This window comes from Loxodonta africana, chromosome X, assembly GCF_030014295.1.
Source record: "Loxodonta africana isolate mLoxAfr1 chromosome X, mLoxAfr1.hap2, whole genome shotgun sequence".
In the NCBI taxonomy this organism is placed as follows: Eukaryota; Metazoa; Chordata; class Mammalia; order Proboscidea; family Elephantidae; genus Loxodonta; species Loxodonta africana.
In genome coordinates this window covers 55,461,306-55,481,178 of record NC_087369.1, presented here as the reverse complement: position 1 = coordinate 55,481,178, position 19,873 = coordinate 55,461,306, and the positions used below count along the sequence as shown (strand labels likewise).

At 40.6% G+C, this 19,873-nt stretch overlaps 1 protein-coding gene across 4 annotated transcripts in view; it reads right to left on the bottom strand.

Moving 5' to 3' along the window:
- JADE3 (jade family PHD finger 3) overlaps nt 1-19,873 on the bottom strand; it is a 193,229-nt gene that overhangs the window by 103,993 nt on the left and 69,363 nt on the right. Inside the window, exon 2 of one of the 4 annotated variants that reach the window (XM_064278193.1) lies at nt 10,305-10,407. The exons of the other annotated variants lie outside the window; for them this stretch is intronic. The gene's annotated coding sequence lies outside the window, so the exon portion shown is untranslated. The remainder of the gene's footprint in view (nt 1-10,304; nt 10,408-19,873) is intronic. 4 annotated transcript variants of the gene reach the window in all.

Sequence of the window (19,873 nt, the reverse complement as noted above, 5' to 3'; positions counted from 1 at the left end):
AAGTAGGTTCTAATAGTGACTGCTATGTACAACAGAACGAAACACTGCTCGGTCCTGTGCCATCCTCACAATCGTTATGCTTGAGCCCACTGTTGAAATCACTGTGTCAGTCCATCTCCTTGGGAGCCTTCCTCTTTGTGGCTGACCCTCTACTGTACCAAGCATGATGTCCTTCTCTAGGGACTGGTCCCTCCTGATGACAGGTGCAAAGTATGTGAAATCAACTCTTGCTATCCTTGCTTCTAATGGCATTCTGACTGTACTTTTTCAGAGATTTGTTCATTCTTCTGGCAATCCTTGGTATATTCAGTATTCTTCACCAACGGCATAATTCAAAGGCATCAATCCTTCTTCAGTATTCCTTATTCACTGCCCAGCTTTCACATGCGTATGAGGTGATTGAAAACACCATAGCTTGGGTCAGGTACACCCTAGTCCTTAAAGTGACTTTGCTTTTTCTTACCTTAAAGAGGTCTTTTGCAGCAGATCTACCCAATGCAATATATCATTTGATTTCTTTGCTGCTTCCATGGTCACTGACTGTGGATCCAAGTAAGATGAAATCCATGACAACTTCAATATTTTTACCATTTATCACGATGTTGCTTATTGGTCCAGCTGTGAGGACTTGTTTTTTAATTTTTTTTTATGTTGAGGTGTCATCCATACAGAAGGCTGTGGTTGTTGATCTTCATCAGTAAGTGCTTCAAGTGTTCTTCACCTTCAGCAAGCAAGTTTGCGTCATCTGCATATCGCTAAGCTGTTGATGAGTCTTCATCCAATCCTGACGCCATGTTCTTCTTCATATAGTTCAGTTTCTCAGATTATTTGCTCAGTATACAGACTGAGTAAGAATGGTAAAAAGGATACAGCTCTGACGTACACCTTTCCTGACTTTAAATCACGCAGCGTTGCCTTGTTCTGTTCAAACAGGTTCCTCATGAGCATGATTAAGTGTTACAGAATTTCCACTCTTCGTAATGCTATCCATAATTTGTTACGATCCACACAGTCAAATGCCTTTGCATAGTCAATAACACACAGGTAAACATCTCTCTGATATTCTCTGCTTTCAGCCAAGATCCACCTCACATCAACAATGATACTTCTTGTTCCATGTCCTCTTCTGAATCTGGCTTGAATTTCTGGCAACTCCCTGTCCATGTACTGCTGCAACCAGTTTTGAATGATCTTCAGCAGTTGTGTGTGGTATTGATGATATTGTTTGATAATTCCTCATTCTGTTTGATCACCTTTCTTTGGAATGGGCACAAATATGGATTTCTTCCAGTTGGTTAGCCAGGTAGCTGTCTTCCAAATTTCTTGGCATAGATGAGTGAGCACCTCCAGTGCTGTATCTGTTTGTTGAAACATCTCAGTAGGTATTCTGTCAATTCCTGCAGTCTTGCTTTTTGCCAATGCCTTCAGTACAGCTTGGACCTCTTTCTTCAATACCGCTGGTTCTTGATCATACGCTACCTCATGAAATGGCTGAACATCCACCAACTCTTTTTGGTACAGTGACTCTGTATTCCTTCCATGTTCTTTTGATACTTCCTGTGTTGTTTAATATTCTCCCCATAAAATTCTTCAATAATGCAACTCGAGGACTGAATTTCTTCTTCAGTTCTTTCAGCTTGAGAAATGGCGAGTGTGCTCTTCCCTTTTGGCTTTCTATCTCCAGCTCTTTGCACATATTATTATAATACTTTACTTTTTCTTCTTGAGCTGCACTTTGAAATCTGATCATCTCTTTTGCTTCATCATTTCTTCCTTTCGTTTTAGCTACTCTACACTCAAGGGCAACTTTCAGAGTCTCTTCTGACATCCATTTTGGTCTTTTCTTTCTTTCCTGTCTTTTTAATGACCTCTTGCTTTCTTTATGTATGATGTCCTTGATGTCGTTCCACAATTGGTTTGATTTTCCGTCATTACTGTTCACTGCATCAAATCTATTTTTGAGACTGTCTCTAAATTCAGGTGGGATATATTCAAGGTCATATTTTGGCTCTTGTGGATTTGTTCTCATTTTCTTCAGCTTCAACTTGAACTTGCATATGAGCAATTGATGCTCTGTTTCACAGTCGGCCCCTGGCCTTGCTCTGACTGATGATGTTGAGCTTTTCCATCGTCTTTTTCCACAGATAGAGTCAATTTGATTCCTGTGTATTTCATCCGGCAAGGTCTATGTGTATAGTCGCCGTTTATGTTGTTCAAAAAAGGTATTTGCGATGAAGAAGTCATTGGTCTTGCAAAGTTCTATCATGCGATCTCTGGTGTCGTTTCTATCACCAAGGCCATATTTTCCGACTATCAATCCCTCTTCTTTGTTCTTGAGTTTCGCGTTTCAATCAACAGGAATTATCAATGCATCCTGATTGCATGTTTGATCAATTTCAGACTACAGAAGTTGGTAAAAACATTCAATTTCTTCATCTCTGGCCTTGGTAGTTGGTGCATGAATTTGAATAATAGTCATATTAACTGGTCTTCCTTGTAGGTGTATGGGTATTATCCTATCACTGACAGCACTGTACTTCAGGATAGATCTTGAAATACTCTTTTTGATGATGAATGTGACACCATTCCTCTTCAATTTGTCATTCCCAGCACAGTAGACCTGTGATGGTTAAGACTGTGTGTCAACTTGGCTGGGCCATGATTCTCAATGTTTTGGCAGTTGTATAATGTTGTGATCACTTCCCTGTTGAAATCTGATATGTGATCACCCCTGTGATGGAATCTGCTGAGTGGTACCAGCAGGGGCGGGGCCTGTGGTGGCTCACCGCCTCCCCTCAGCCTTCATCTCTCTGCCTTCTGCTGCCTACTTCCTTTCTGCTTGCCTTTAAAAGGTTGTTGGCTTGTTCTGGTTCCAGCAGCTGTCTCCTGTCTGACCTCTGGTTCTTGGGACTTGAGCTAGCAGCTTACCTGCCCTTCTTGGGATTCGCCCATCTTTACAGCCTGCGAGCAAGAGTCCTGCTCCCTGACCTGCCTATCTGGGGTTTGCCACTCCCTGCAGCTAGGTGACTCAGAAGAAACCTTGCGGTCTTGCCTGCCGACCTTGGCGATTCCTTGACCATCACAGCCCGTGAGCAGGAGCCAAGCTCTCTGACCTGCTCATCTTGGGTTCACCAGCTTCTGTAGCTCCACTGAATTGGGAAAGGCCTCTATCTTGATCTAAGAACTTGGGAAGTTCTAACCCCCATAATCATGTGAACTATTTCCTTGATAGAAATCTCTCTGTATATATTTATACGCTTTACTGTTTTTGCTTGTCTAGAGAACCCAGCCTAAGACAAGACCATATGATTGTCTGACTCGAAATGGCCAATACCGACTTCCGGCCAATATGGCACCACAGACAGAAGCACCAAGCTGTCCCTCCACAGCAAAGTCCCGAAAAACTAAGTAAAACAGGACAAACGTCATTCCTGGAACCTGAAGTGCCAAATGAAGAGATAGAGAACTCAGCCAAGCACCAAATGGAATAAGAAACTGACAGAGGATGGAGGGCGAGGAGAGATACGTGCAGAGGGCCCCATCAGCTAATGCAGCATGGATCCACCACCTTGGACTCCTGTCGGGGATCAACAGACAGGGAGCATGGGAAGACAGCTTCACAGAACTTCCAACAGGAGACAGGGCACCTGGTAACCAGCGATACATGCTTTCCCACCCCCCATTCTCTCCCCACTGCTCTACCTCTGAGCTTCCTGGCTGGCTGCGGTGGCTCGGCAGGATGGGAAGTGCAGCATCCATGCCACTTGGACTCGCCCCCTCCCCCACCCCCACGTCAGATATCAGCAGGCAGGGAGTATGGGGAAAGCAGCTTCACGAAGTTCCCAGCAGGAGACAAAGCACCCGGTAACAAGCAATACATGTTTTCCTAGCCTCCACCACCCCCCACTTTGGCCTCCTACGCTTCCCGCCAGCCAAAGTCTGTTGGTCAGGAGGCAACTGCTCTGGTTTCAGGCTGCTTGGATTCACCCTGCCCACACTGGCCGGGCCCCTTGGCTGGTATTGGCTCTTCCCATTTCTTTTGGTTTCTTCTGTGCCTCCTACAACCTACCCCTCCTTTCTCTGGAATACATGCTCTGTGTGCCATCTTTGCTTCTTCTTGAAAGACTACGAAGCCATGCTTGACTCGGGAACCACTCCCCTGGCCTGCAACACCACACTGGTGGGATATCTGGGGCTTTTTTGTTTTCCTTTGTTCTGTTTTGTTTGTTTTTTCTTTTCGCAGTTTGGGAGCCCCTTCTAGCCAGGCTACCTGCACCGCGTAGGAACCACTCCCCCAATCTGCGCAGCCGCATAGGTGGGATCCCTGGGGGCATCTTTTTCTTCTTTCTTTTTTTTTTCCTCTCTCTCTTTTTCCCTTTTTGTCTTTACTTCTCAGTTCTCATCTCTCTACGCTTATCTTCTTTTCCTGTCTCCTGAATACCTGGTGCTGTGTGACATCTACACCCCTTCTAGCCAGGCTATGCTGGGCAGCCGGGGACCCACTTCCTGGTTTTAGCAGCCCCACCAGTGGGACTCCAGGACTCCTGAGGGGTTTTCTTTTCCAAATTTTTATCTAGTTTTTTTTTCTTTTTCCTTTTCTCCATTTCTCAGTTTCTCATCTCTCCAGTCCAATGACAAGCTCCCTTAGCACTCTTCTTTTTTTTTCACTCCTCTTTCTCTCCTCTCTCCCATACACCTATTTGCTCCACCCATCACAACCTCCCCCCTCTTTCCTGCCTACCTGTACCGTGCACTTAACACCACTCCTCCGAGCAGCACAGGCACAGCCTGCTGGAACCTGCCCAGCACTGATTCCTGGCCTGCCCTGTCAGCCCAGTACATGCCACAAACAACCCATCCCAGCCCATCCCCTTCAGCTCAACCTGCCCTGCTGCACCATGGCTGAATGACTGGCCCTGCCCATTGGACAAGGCAGGGAAAAGTATTGTGACTACAGACAAGCAAACAACAAAGAACGCACAGTCCGCCTGCTCAGACATAACCAAATAAAACAATAAAGCAGGAGGAGAACAAACAAATCTACAATCAAGTAATGAAGAAAATAATTACTGAATGGTCCGAAGACAGCAGACAATATCAAAACATATAAAAAAAACAGGAGAAGATGGGTCCCCTAGGTGTGCAAAATAAAACACCAGATGACTTTCCAGTAGAAGAAAAAGCACTAGAACTACCTGATACGAAATTCAAATCTCGAATATTCAGAGCAACCCAAGAGTTGAAGCAAAAAGACAAAAATGAGGAAAAATAGACAAATTTTTGGAAAAGGCAGACAAATTCAAGGAAAACACAGACCAAAAAAATGGAACAATTCAGGAAAGTAATACAGGATCAAAATGCCAAAATAAATTCACAACTAGAAATCATACAAAAACAACAATCAGAAATCTAAAAGATAAACAAGATTTCAGAAATGGACAGTGTCATAGAAGGGCTGAAGAGCAGGTTTGAAATGATGGAAGACGGAATCAGCAAAACTGAAGATAAACACTTGGGTACAACTCTGAGGAAAAATCAGAAAAAAGAATGAAGAAACCCTGCGAATTCTGTGGGATACAATCAAAAGCAAAAATTTGCGAACGACTGGAGTTCCAGGACAGGGAAAGAAAATGGAAAACACAGAGAAGATCATTGAAGAACTGCTGACAGAAAACTTCCCTAATATCATGAATGATGAAAAGCTGACCATCCAAGAACCTCAACGAACCTCATACAGGACAGACCCCAAAAGAAAAACACCAAGGCATATCATAATCACACTTGCTAAAACCAAAGACAAAGAAAAAATCCCGCAAGCAGCTCGAGAAAAACAAAAAGTCACATACAGAGGAGAAACAATAAGACTAAACTCTGATTATTCAGCAGAAACCATGCAGGCAAGAAGGAAATGGGATGACATACATAAAACCTTCAAAGAAAAAAAATTCCTACCAAGAATAATATATCCTGCAAAACTTTCATTCAAATATGATGGTGAAATTAGGGCATTTCCAGATAAACAGAAATTAAGGGAATACGTAAAAACCAAACCAAACTTACAAGAATTATTAAAGGGAGTCCTTCAGTCCTAGAATAAACAACATCAGACCATAGCCTGAATCTAGGAGGCAAGACTGTAGCAGCCAGATCCCAACCTAGGAAATGAACTCTCAAAGACTATCCAAAACCAAAACACTTGCAACAGGGAAGCAGAGAGGTTAATCTGTAAATGACAACAACATCAGAACAATAAAAGAGGGAATAAACAATATAGGTATAGAACTTTCTAATGGAGAGGAAGGCAAGGCGATACCAAGTAATAACAGACTGGTTCAAACCTAGAAAGATATGGGTGAATTCAAGGTAACCACAAAGAAAGTTTACAAACCTACTCATCAAAATAAAGGTGAAAAACATAAAGTCTCAATAAAAACAAAATCTGCAGAAACAAAAGAAATCCACAAACAGGAACTCAGCACAGGAGAGTAAGAGGAACAAAGAAAACGTTAGATGAATCTGTGAAGCATCTCATAACACGGATGCATCTGGAAGACATTATGCTGAGTGAAATAAGTCATTTAGAAAAGAACAAATATTGTATGAGACCACTACTGTAAAAACTCATGAAAAGGTTTACATACAAAAAGAAACAGTATTTGACGGTTATGAGGGAGGGGAGGGATAGGGATGGAAAAACACTTAATAGACAAAAGATAAGTGGTAATTTTGGTGAAGGGTAAGACAATACACAATACTGGGGAAGCCAGCACAACTTGTACAAGCAAGGCCATGGTAGCTTCATAGAGACTTCCAAACTCCCTGAGGGACCAAATTGCTGGGCTGAGGGCTGTGGGGACCATGGTCTCGGGGAACATCTAGCTCAAGTGGCATAAGAGAGTTTATAAAGAAAATGTTCTACATTCTACTTTGGTGAGTAGTGTCTGGGATCTTTAAAGCCTGTGAACAGCCATCTAGGATACTCCAGTGGTCTCACCCCTTCGGGAGCAAGGAAGAATGAAGAAAACTAAAGACATAAGGGAAAGGTTAGTACCAAGGACTAATGATCCACATCTACCACGGCCTCCACCAGGCTGAGTCCAGTACATTTTATGGTGCCCGGCTACCACTACTGACTGCTCTGACAGGGATCACAATAGAGGGTTCTGGACAGAGCTGGAGAAAAATATAGAAAAAAATTCTAACTGAAAAAGAAAGACCAGACTTGCTGGCCTGACAGAGACTGGAGAAACCCTGAGAGTATGGCCCGGGACACCCTTTCAGCTCAGCAATGAGGTCGCTCCTGAGGTTCACCTTTCAGCGAAAGGCTGAACAGGCCCATGGAACAAAACAAGACTAAGGGGGTGCACCAGCCCTGGGGCAGGGACTGGAAGGCAGGAGGGAACAGGAAAGCTGGTAATAGGGAACCCAGGGTTGAGAAGGTACAGTGTTGACATGTTGTGGGTCAGTTCACCAATGTCATACAACAATGTGTGTACTAACTGTTTGATGAGAAACTAGTTTGTTTTGTAAACCTTCACCTAAAGTTCAATTAAAAAAAAAGGCCAATACCAGTCCATTTCAGCTCACTAACGCCTAGGATATTAATGTTTATGTGTTCCATTTCATTTTTTACAACATCCAATTTCCTAGATTCATACTTCGTACTTTCCACATTCAGATTATTTATGGATATTTATAGCTGTTCCATCTCATTTTGAGTCATGCCACATCAGCAAATGAAGGTCTTGAAAGCTCTACTCCATCCTCATCATTAAGGTCAACTTTACTTTGAGGAGACAGCTCTTCCTGGTTGTAGTTTGAGTGCCTTCCAACCTCAGTGGTTCATCTTCTGGCTCTGCTGCTATTCATAAGGTTTTCACTGGCCAATTTTTTTCAGAAGTAGGGTGGCAGGTCCTTCTTCCTAGTCTGTCATAGTCTGGAAGCTCCACTGAAACCTGTCCACCAAGGTTGACCCTGCTGGTATGTGAAATACCAGTGGCAAAGCTTCCAGTATCACAGCAACACACAAGCCACCACAGTATGTCAAACGGACAGACACATGGTAGTTTTTTTTTTTTTAAGGGAAGAAAAAGGTAGTTGTGAAATCAGAGCTGTCCGACGGCAAGGTTTAAAGGATGCTTTGACTAACTAAAACTTCTAAAAGCCCAAATGTTCTTCTCTGAATGTGGTCAATGACAGATAAAAAGAAGTATCATCCTTCTGGGAAACACCAGCAGTAATGCATAGGGAAAAAAGACACAGTTAAGCACTTTAAGTCACAAAGGAAGTGTTGAAAGCATAAACTAGAAAGATAGTGACGCAGGTGGCTTTTTTTTATGTGCCACAGCATACAAAATGCTATCGGGGCTGTCACAATACTACAAGGAATAAAGGTCAGGGCTACTGCCTTCAAACCACTTACAATCTACTGAGACGGTAGAAATTCAAGTAACAGCAAGAAAAATTTATGTCAAAAGGTAATAGATTGAATTTGGGGAATCTGGAGGTGTAAACAGACCATCGTTCCAACCCTCCCCCACAAAAAGAACAAGAACTACTCAGCTTTGATGGACTCTGAATCGGGGAACAGAGAAAAGTAGCTAGCAACTGCAAACAGGCAAGAATCAACAAATCAAGAGATGCATATGGTTGGAAACCACCTTCTCCCCACTGTCTATGACCCTCCCTCTAGCCACACAGGCCGCTGGCTGCTGTGGACTGGGAACGTGGCCTCAGAAAAAGAGCCTGCTTCCCTAACCACCACACTCTGCATCTGTACAATGAAACAGGACCCAAAGCTCCTGTTCTAAAATCAAAAGGGCAGACCTCCCAAGGAGGCAGTCAGTTTGGAGTGTGCCAGCACCTCCCCCACCCGGACACCGTCAGCTGCAAGCCTACCATGAATTGCTACAGAAGGCCTCCTTCAGTGGAATTGGCTCTCATAGTCAACACTCTACCTACCTCTCTGTGTACTCCAGAGCTCAGGCCTTTGAAACCAACAGGATGGACCTCCTGGGGAGTTGGTTTTGGTCTGCCTACTCCCCCTTCTGGTTGGTGCTGAGGACTGGTGACTGAGGCTGCTGCGTACTAGGAAGCAGGCATCTTGAGTAGAGGCTACACCCATGGCCAACATACTACAGGGGAGGCTCTGAGAGCAACAAGACAAACCTCCCTGAGGATCTGTTCAGAGCATGACAACCACTCCCCCACCTGGACACTGTCACTTGCAAGCCTGCAATGAATTGCTACAGAAGGCCCCTGTAGTAGACTCTGCACCCACAGTCACCACCCTACTTGCCTCTCTGGGTATCCCCATAGCTCAGGCTTTTGAAGCCAACAGGACAAACCTCCCTGGGGGTCAATTTGGGTTAGTCTGCCCCTACTTCCAGTTGGCACCGAGGACTGCTGTCTGAGGATGCTGTGTGTTAGGAAGCAGGTGTCTTGAGTGGAGGCTGCATTCACAGCCTACAGTCTACCGGGGAGGGGGGTAATGATAGCAATAACGTAGACCTCTGTGAGGCTATCATTGGAATGTGACACCTCCTTCCTCCACCAGGTAACTGTTGGTTGCCAGGTAGTTGCAAATTGCTACAGAAGGCCCCTGCAGTGGAGTTTTCTCCCATAGTCAGCACTCTACCTGCCTCCCTGTGTACCTCATAGCTCAGGCCTCTGAAATCAACAGGACACACCACCCTGGGGATCAACTTGGGTCTGCTTCTCCTTCTGGGTGGCACTGAGGGCTGCTGACTAAGGCTGCTGTGTGCTAGGAAGCAGGCATCTTGGGTGGAGGCTACACTCACAGCCAACATACTATGGGGCGGGCTCTCATAGCAACAAGGCTGACCTCCTTGGGGGTCCATTCGGAGTGTGACAATCCCTCCCCCAACCAGTAAATGTCAGCTGCTGAACTGATACAAGCACTATATAAGATCCCCTACAGTGGAGTCAGGAGGAGGGTCACCTAAGAGAAGACTGCCCCTCCCAACCACCACAGGGCCACTAGGGCTCTAAAAACAAGACAGATCTCTTGGAGGTCCTTCTGGGGAGTTCCAGCCCCTTCTTCCTTTTGAAACAGAGAAAATTCTGCTTGTGCTTTCCCTGAAAAGCTCAGAGAGAAGCAGTCCCCACAGAGAAAGGAAGGAAGCCTGGGGCAAAACCGGAGGGCAACACCAAGCCCCAAAGGGGGTTCGCAAGGTGTGGGTTCTCTGACTGAAAATGTGGTTCCAGAAACAGTGAAGGGAAGGGAGTAATAACCAGAGAGGACTGTCCCCGGTGGACAGACTGATTAGTACACAATATCTCACCTGCGTGGTGATGCTGGCTGGAGGACAGATTGATCACAGCATGTTTTCTGGTGTGTTTGGGAGAGACTGGAAGTTGAAGACTGAGATCTGGAACTTCCGAATCCTAATTAATCAAGGAGGTAAAAGGAGCTATCACAGAGAGGGAGAGGAAATGATAAAGGCTGAAGGCTCTGTCCACACAAGATTTTTTTTGCAGAAAGCAGTGTGGGCAAAAACTCCAAGTACTTGGGGGAACTGAGCAAGGTAACACCCTCAAAAATTTCAATGCCCCAACAAAAAAAAAACCACAAGATACACAGAAACAAAGACACATTCAAATGAACATGACAAAGGGAGTGAAAGTGCACCTAAGGATGACCAAACAATGAAAAAAAAAGGAAGAATATAATACAACATTAAGCATAATTAAAGAACTAAGGGAAAAAAAGACAAAGAGCTAAAAGAAATAAGGAAAACAATGCAAGAACAAAATGGTAATCTAATAAAAAGAGATATTACAAGTGAAAGGGACAATAACTGAAATGAGAAACACAACAGAAGAACTTAGCAACATATTTAATCAGGCAGAAGAAAGAATCAGCCAATTAGAGGATAAGATACTTAAAATTACAGAGGCTAAAGAGCAACAAGAATGGAGGCTCAAGAAGACTGAGCACAGATTAATGGAATTATGCAACAACAAAAGACCTAATACACGCATCATGGGAATTTCAGAAAATGAGAAAGAAAAAGAGACAGAAAATATTTGAAGAAAATTTCACCAATGTAATGAAGGACATGAATCTACAAATCCAAGACGTTCAAAGAAACCCAAGCAGGATAAAACCAAAGAGATCTACACCAAGACACATAATTAGGCTCTAAAAAAGTAAAGAAAAAGATAATCCTGAAAACAGTGAGAAACAGTCACATAAAAGGATCCCCAATAAGACTAAGTACCAGAATTTTATATAATTTATGTATAATTCAAAGCTATATATATATTTTTTATACATAAAAAGAAAGATCCCTAATTAAGGAAAATACACGGACAAGTATAAAGGCTAGTGATAAGGTATTCACTCTTGGCAATTCTAGTTGTGTTGTCCTTCATGTTCCTTAACAACAAATGTAAAAAAAGGAGGGATAAAATTATGCTCAGCCACCTGAAATATAAAGATGTAATTAGTGGTAACAACAACAAAAGGAGGGGTGAGAAGAATGGTATAGATATAGAACTTCTTATATGTTACTGAAGTTAAATTGGTACCAAATTACCCCAGAATGTTATAAATACAATCTGTTAAATGGTAACTACTGAGGAAATACCTAAAAATACACACACAAAAGAAAAGGAGAAGGGAACCAAAATGGCTCACTACAATAAACCAACAGAACACAAAAGCAAGCAGCAGTAAAGGACAAAGACAAAATTAGGATTAAGACACACAAAAAACAAATAACAAAATGGCATAGGTAAATAATTTCATATTGATAATTACAATGAATGTAAATAGACTATATAATCCAATTGAAAGGCAGAGAGTGGCAAACTGAATTAAAAAAAAAAAAAACACGATCCAACTATATGCTGTTTACGAAAGACAACCCTTAGACCCAAGGACACAAATAGGTTGAAAGTGAAAGGATGGAAGAAAATATTCCACGGAAATGAGAGTTGGGGTTGTAATCTTAATATCAAAGTAGACATTAAAATAAAATCTGTTAGAAGAGATTAAGATGGACATTATATAGTGATGAAACAGTCAATTAGTCAAGAAGATTTAACAATCATAAATACATATGTACCCAACATTGAAGCATCTAAATATATAAAGAAAATAGAATTGAAGGAAGAAATAGATAGCACTACAATAATATTTGTTTTTAATATACCACTTTCAATATTGGACAGAACACCTAGAAAAAACATCAACAAGGAAAAAGAAGACCTGAATGACACTATAAACCAACTGGACTTAACAGACATATCTAGAACACTTCATTCAACTCCACCCAACAACAGTACATTAAACATTCTACTCCAGTGGACAAGGATCATTTTCCAGGATAGATCACATTTTAGGTCACAAAGCAAGTCCTGATAAATTTAAAAAGATTGAAATCATACAAAGTATTTTCTCTGATCACAACTGAGTGAAGGTAGAAATCAATAACAGAAAAAAGCCTGAAAAATACACAAACATATGAAATTAAACAACGCACTATTAAACTATCAATGGGTCAAGGAAAAAATCAAAAGAGAAATCACAAATTTCTTAAAGTCAAATGAAAATGAAAGCACAACATACCAAAACTTAAGGGATACAGCCAAGGCAGTACTCAGACGGAAACTTACAGCAATAAATGCCTACATGAAAAAAGGAAGATCTCAAATCAACAGCATAACTTGACAACTTGAGGAACTAGAAAGAGTAAGCCTAAACCTACCAGAAGAAAGGAAATAAAGATCAGAGCAGAAATAAAATAGAAAACAGAAAAGCTATAGAATCAACAAAACCAGAAGGTAGTTGCTTGAAAAGATCAATAAAATTGACAAACCTTTAGCTATACTGACAAAGAAAAGATTCAAGTAAGCAAAATAAAGAAATGAAAGGGGACATTACAACTGACCAGATAGGAATAAAGACAGAATATTATGAACAACTTTATGGCAACAAACTGGATAACCTACATGAAATGGACAAATTCTTACCAGCATACAACCTACCCAAACTGACTCAAGAGGAAATAGAAAGTCTCAATAGGCCCATTAACAAGTGAAGAAATTGAATCAGTGATCAAAAACCTCTCAAAAAAAAAGTTCCGGACCAGATGGCTTCACTGGAGAATTCTGCCAAACATTTAGAGAATTGACTCCGATACTGTTTAAATTCATACCAAAGATAGAGAAGGAAGGAATACACTCTAGTTCATTTTGTCAAGTAAACATAGCCCTGATACCAAAACCAGACATATAGATGCAAAAATCCTCAACAAAATACTAGGGAACAGAACACTCTGACCAAGCAGGCTTAATTCAAGGAAAGCAGGGATGGTTCAACATTAGAAAATCAATCAACATAATATATTGCATCAAGAGAACAAAGGAAAAGAGCCACACGATCATCTCTATGAATGCAGAAAAAGCATCTGAAAAAATCCAACACCTTTTCTTGGTGAAAACTCTAAAGAAGATTGGAATAGAAGGGAAATTCTTCAGTATGATTTAGGGCATATATGAAAAGTCAACAGCTAACATTATACTTAATGGGGAAAGACTTAGAGCCTTCTCCCTTAAAACTGGGAACAGGACAAGGGTGCCTGCTCTCACCACTTCTATTTAATATTGTATTAGAAGTCCTAGCCAGAGCAATAAGACAAGAAAAAGAAATGAAAGGTACCCAGACTGGAAAAGAAGAAGTAAAATTATCTCTATTTGCAGAAGAAATGATTCTATATATAGAAAATCCAGAAACATCCACATGGAAACTTCTCGGGCTAATACAGGAATTTAGCAAAGTTGCAGGGTGTAAGGTTAACAAACAAAAATCAGTTGGGTTTCTATACACCAGCAATGAGAAATCTGAAAGGCAAATTAGGGAAACAATTCCATTTACAATAGCATCTACCAGAATAAAATAATAAAATAAAATACCTAGGAATAAATCTAACCAGGGGCATGAAGGACTTGTATGATGAAAGCTTTTAACACTGTTGAAAGAGATTAAAGAAGACTTAAATAAATGGAAAGATGTTCCATGTTCATAGATTAATTAATGGACTTTAATTTGTTAAGATTGTCAGTATTACCCCAACTGACATATAGATTCAACACAATCCCCATCAAAATACCAACAGTCTTCTTAACAGAAACAGAAAAGCCAATCCTCAACTTTATATGGGATGGCAAGAGGCCCTGAACAGCTAAAGCAATGCTGAAAGAGAAGAACAAAGTAGGACTCACACTTCCTGATTTTAAAACATACTACACAGCTTCAGGAAACCCTGGTGGCGTAGTGCTTAAGTGCTACAGCTGCTAACCAAAGGGTCGGCAGTTCGAATCCACCAGGTGCTCCTTGGAAACTCTACGGGGCAGTTCTACTCTGTCCTGTAGGGTCGCTATGAATCAGAATCGACTCGACGGCACTGGGTTTGGTTTGGTTTGGACACAGCTTCAGTATTTAAAACAGCTGGTATAACAATAGACACGCAGACCAACGGAATAGAATTCAGAGTCCAGAAATAAACCCACACATCTATGGTTAACTAAGTCCATTTGAGGGTGGAAAAAGAGTCTCTTCAATACATGGTGTTGGAAAAGTTGGATTTCCACATGTAGAAAAATGAAACAGGATGCATGACACACACCATACACAAAAACAAATTTGAAATGGATTAAGGATATAAATGTGCAAATTAAAACCATAAAATTCTTAGAAGAAAATACAGGGGCAACACTGTCAGGCCTAGCTTTCAAGAATGGATTATTTAATACAAGAAAAGCACAAACAGCAAAAGACAAAATAAATAAATGGGACCTCATAAAAACTGAAAGCTTTTGTTCATCAAAAGACTTTACCAAAAAAGTAAAAACACAAGCTATCAACTGAAAGAACATCTTCCGAAACCATATATCTGATAGGAATCTAATAACCAGAATATATATAAAACTTCAAGAACTTAACAAAAAGACAAATAACCCATTCATAAAATGGGCAAAGGACTTGAGTAGACATTTCACCAAAGAGGATATTCAGATGGCCACTGAACACATGAAAAGATGTTCAGCATCATTAGCCATCAGAAAGGCGCAAGTTGAAATCACAATGAGATACCATTTTACTCCCACTAGGATGGCTAAGATAAAAGACAGCCCACAAAATAACAAATGTTGGCAGGGATGTGGGGAAAGTGGAACCCTTATCCACTGCTGGTGGGAATGAACAATGGTACAGCCGTTATGGAAAACACGGTGGTGATTCCTAAAAAACAAAACTAAAAATAGAAATACCATAAAAAAAAAGAAATACCATATGACCCAGCAATTCCACTCCTAAGTATATACCCAAAAGACTTGAAAACAGAGACTCAAAGAGACTTGTACACCAATGTTTATTGCGGTACTATTTATAATAACCACAAGGTGGAAACAACCCAAATGCCCATCAGTGGATGAATGAATAAACAAAATGAGGCATGTAAATACAATGGAATACTACTCACCCAGTAGGGGAAATGAAGTCTTGATACTTGCTACAATATGGATGGAGCTGGAAGACACTGTGCTGAGTAAAATAAATCAGTCACAGAAGGACAAATATTGTACGAAGTCATTTATATAAAAAAATAAGAAAAGCCAAATGTACAGAGACCAAAGTTTATTAGTGGTTACCAGGGGTAGGAGGGAGTGGAAAAAGGGGGGTTAATGGTGATGGAAATATAACATTGATTAAGGGTAGGGTTGAAGAGCTGAGTACTGTAATTGCTGTCAATAAGTTGTACATGTGTAAAAAGTTGAACGGGCAAAAGTTGTGTAATAGATATATTTACAAGAATGATCAAAAAAATAGAGGCTGCTTATATACAAGCAAACACCTCACTGGATTTGCTTCCTTTGTTTAAGGTCATGATGTTATGGGATATCATAGTTAGTTGGCCTAATAACGTGCTTCTGTTCTATCTCCTAGTTTGTTGCATAGCACCTGGGGTCTTAAAAGCTTGCAAGCAGCCACCCAAGGCACAACAATTGGATTCCATTCGCCTGGAACAACAGAGGAAGAAGAGTCAGAAATAGGAGGAGGATATGGAATGTGTGGCTCATTGCCCCCATGCACAACTGCTTCCTTTGCCATGAGACCATAAGAAGTGGATGGTGCCTGGCCTACCACTTCTGAACATTTTGGTCAAGGACTCGATAGAAGAATTCTGATCAAAAGGGGGAAAATACAGAAAAGAATTTCAAATTCTCATGGACTCTAGACTTCCTGGAGCCATGGCGGATGGATGAATCCCTGAAACTATTGCCCTAATCTTTAAACCTTAAACCAAAAAATCCCCTGAAGTCTTCTTAAAAATCAAATAATAGTTTAGTTTAACTAGTAAAAAAAAAAATTCTACCTTGAGCATTATACTCTTTTAAGATCTATCTATATAGGATCGCTATGAATCGAAATTGACTCAACGGCAACAGGTTTCATATGGGACTAAACTGGCAACAGTGACTTGAAAGGTTACATAGGAACCTTAGGGGCAGTAAGTTTATCTTAATAAGGGAGGAACAACTCAGAAAGAAGGGAGAGAATGGTTGCACAACTTGAAGAATATAATCAATGTCACTAAACGGTACATGGAGAAACTGTCGAATTGGTGTATGTTTCGCTGTGTATATTCTCAACAAAAACAAAATAAATAAAATTTAAAAAAGAAAGCTAATAGATGATAACACTAAGAAGTACACAAGTATAAGGGATGTTATTGGTAAATGCTATAACATATAATTTTGTAACAACTAAGAAATACAAGAGTGGTTTCACAGGTATATATGTATGCATATATATATGAAAGTATATGCATGTACATTTATAGGCATATCTGTAGCCATATGCATATACACATTTGTGTGTGTTATATACATACACACACACACATATATAAAATAAAGCACATAAGGGGTACAGTCACAGACACTTTAAGCAAACATTTCACAGGATTGGTTTACTTGGTTTGAAGGCTTGCAACTCAGTCAACTGGCACAACATAGTCCTTAGAGTTTATTTTCTACATTCTAGTTTGGTAAGCAGCATCTGAAGTCTTGAAAGTTTGCAAGCAGCCATCTAAGATATAACTATTGGTCTCTACTTGTCTGGAGCAAAAGAGAAAGAAATCAAAGGTTCAAAGAAGAAACTAATCTACAGGACTAATTGCCTACACAAACCACCACAGCCTCATCTATCCTAAAGCCAGAACTAGATGGTGCCCGGCTACCACTATCGACTGTTCTGACTAGAGACACAATAGATGGTCCCAGATAGAATGGGGGAAAATTGTGGAACAAAACTCAAATTCCTAAAAAAAGGCCAGACTTACTGGACCAGTAGACACTAGAGGTACTTCAAAGTAATCCTATAAATATGTTCAAAGAACTAAGGGAAACCCATGATTAAAGAAGAAATGAATCCCCCTGAGATACTTTTAAATTTTGAACTGAAACCACTCCCGGAAGTCACTGTTCAGCTACATAACAGACTAGCTCATAAAATAAACAATATCACCTGTGAGTACTGTGTTCCTTTAATAACAATAACAACAACAATAAATCATCTATAAGAGACCAAATGGTCAACATCACCCTAAAGCAAGGATGAGAAGGTCACTGGCAGGGGGAGGAGGGGCAGGGAAGCTAGATAAATGGAAATGGAACAACTACAATGGGAATAATGAGAATGTTGACACAACGTGGAAAATGTAACCAATGTCACTGAACGGTATGTATAGAAATTGTTAAATGGGAACCTAATTTGCTGCATAAACTTTCACCAAAAATACATCTAAAAAAAATAGAGATTTCTACTTCTCATAACACAGTGTGAGAAATTCTGAGGACCCACTCCCCAGTGAAACTGGTGAAAATTATTAAAACAACCACCATTTAAAGTCTCCGGAAATGGTTCTAATGGCATACAGCAAATGAAGAAACACTTATTCAAGAAAATCTACTAAAATTTGGGAAGCTTTCTTTTTCCTCCTTCCCAGCTTAGTAAGAGAAACCTCACTTCTGACTGCTACAGTCAAAAACACAGGGCTACCTCTCCCTGAAGCTTCCAGTTGGAGGGCTTTCTTCTTGGGAGGAGGATATCGGCATTTCTCATCTGCCCTCAGCTATCTGTTGCTAAGGCTAAACTCTGGGTGAATGTAGCTGAGAAATGGGGGCTCTATTCTTCTGCTCTGCCCCTACTAGTGATATGGAGATTCTACTTTGGATACAGTACCACTAATAATACTAGGAGAGGCAAGCCTAGGAGACCTGGGGCCAATATACACCAACCCACCCCCAACAGAGCAGTCAGCTCTTAAAGCAGGGGTTATCACTCAGAGATTTTGCCCAGGGGGAGAAGTAGGCCATAGACAGAGGGCTTCAAATCTTTCCCCAAAGGAACTGATTCATTTGCAACAGACTGTGGAGTTCAGGCCTAACCTGGCTAGTTTGCTGGAGAGACATCTAGAAGAAATTCCCCTGGGGTCAGAAAAAATCTCAAATACTGATCCCCAGTGCCTTTAAGGGAGCCCTAATTTGACTGGATCATTTTATGGAACAATTTATGCCCCACCCCCACCCCTGGGCATTGCTAAAAACAATAGAGCTATCGGCCAGCAAATAGCAAAGCTTAAAAGCCAGGTGTGGTCACTGAAAATGGAAGTCAAGGGGAGCCCTGTGAAGACCACTGTAAAACCCAGGGTGACTGTGGGCATATCCAAGGCTGCGCTCCCAAGGAGCAAAATCTGAGGCTTCACACTGAGGGTAGGGGGAAAGGATAGGCTTCACTAAAACAATCCAGGCAGTCACTAAAGAAGTAAACAAGCTCCAGAGAGTTGCTGTATTATTTAACATGTCCAGTTCCCAACAAAAATTACTAGACATGCCAAGAAACAATGTATGAACCACACACTAGCAAGGAAACAGGCCAACAGAAGCTGCCTGTGAGAGCAACCAGATGTCAGATTTCACAGGGAAAGACTTCAAAGTAGCCATACAAATATGTTCAAAGAACTAAAGGAAATGACGATTAAAGAAGTAAAGGAATGCATGATGACAATGTATCATCAAATACAGAATATCAATAAAAAGACAGAAATTACACAAAAGAACCAAATGGAAATTCTGGCATTCAAAAGTACAATAAATGAATTAAAAAATTCACTACAGGGACTCAACAGTAGACTTGAACTGGCAGAAGAATGAATTAGCAAACTAAAAATAGATTGACAGATTAGATAGATCGAAGAACAGAAAGAAAAAATGAATAAAGAAAACTTAAAGAGCATCTCATTTAACATACCAACATAAACATAATGGGACTATCGGAAGGAAAGGAAAGAAAGAAGCGGAAAAAATATTCAAAGAACTAATGGCTGAAAAATCCCCAAATTTATTGAAAAACAATCTACACATCCAGGAACTTCAATAAACTCCAAGTAGGATAAATGCTAAAAGATTCACAGACCACCACAGTAAAAATGCTGAAAGCCAATGATAAGGAGAAGATCTTGAAAACAGCAAGAGAAAAATAACTCATCACTTACAAGGGTGCCACAATAAGATTAACACCTGAATTCTCATAGAAACAACGGAAGCCAGAAGGCAGTGGGATAAGATATTAAAAAAACTTTATAGTACGGTTGTACGTATCTGTGAATATACTAAAAACCAGGTGTAGACTTTAAACACGTGAATTGTATGTTATGTGAATTATCTCAATAAAACTGTTATTAAAAAATTAAGAGGATTAACACAAGTACCAGGACCATAAATTAAGACTCTGTTTATCTTTTTTTTTTTTATCTTACTGTCTAGTTTAATTAAATTAAAT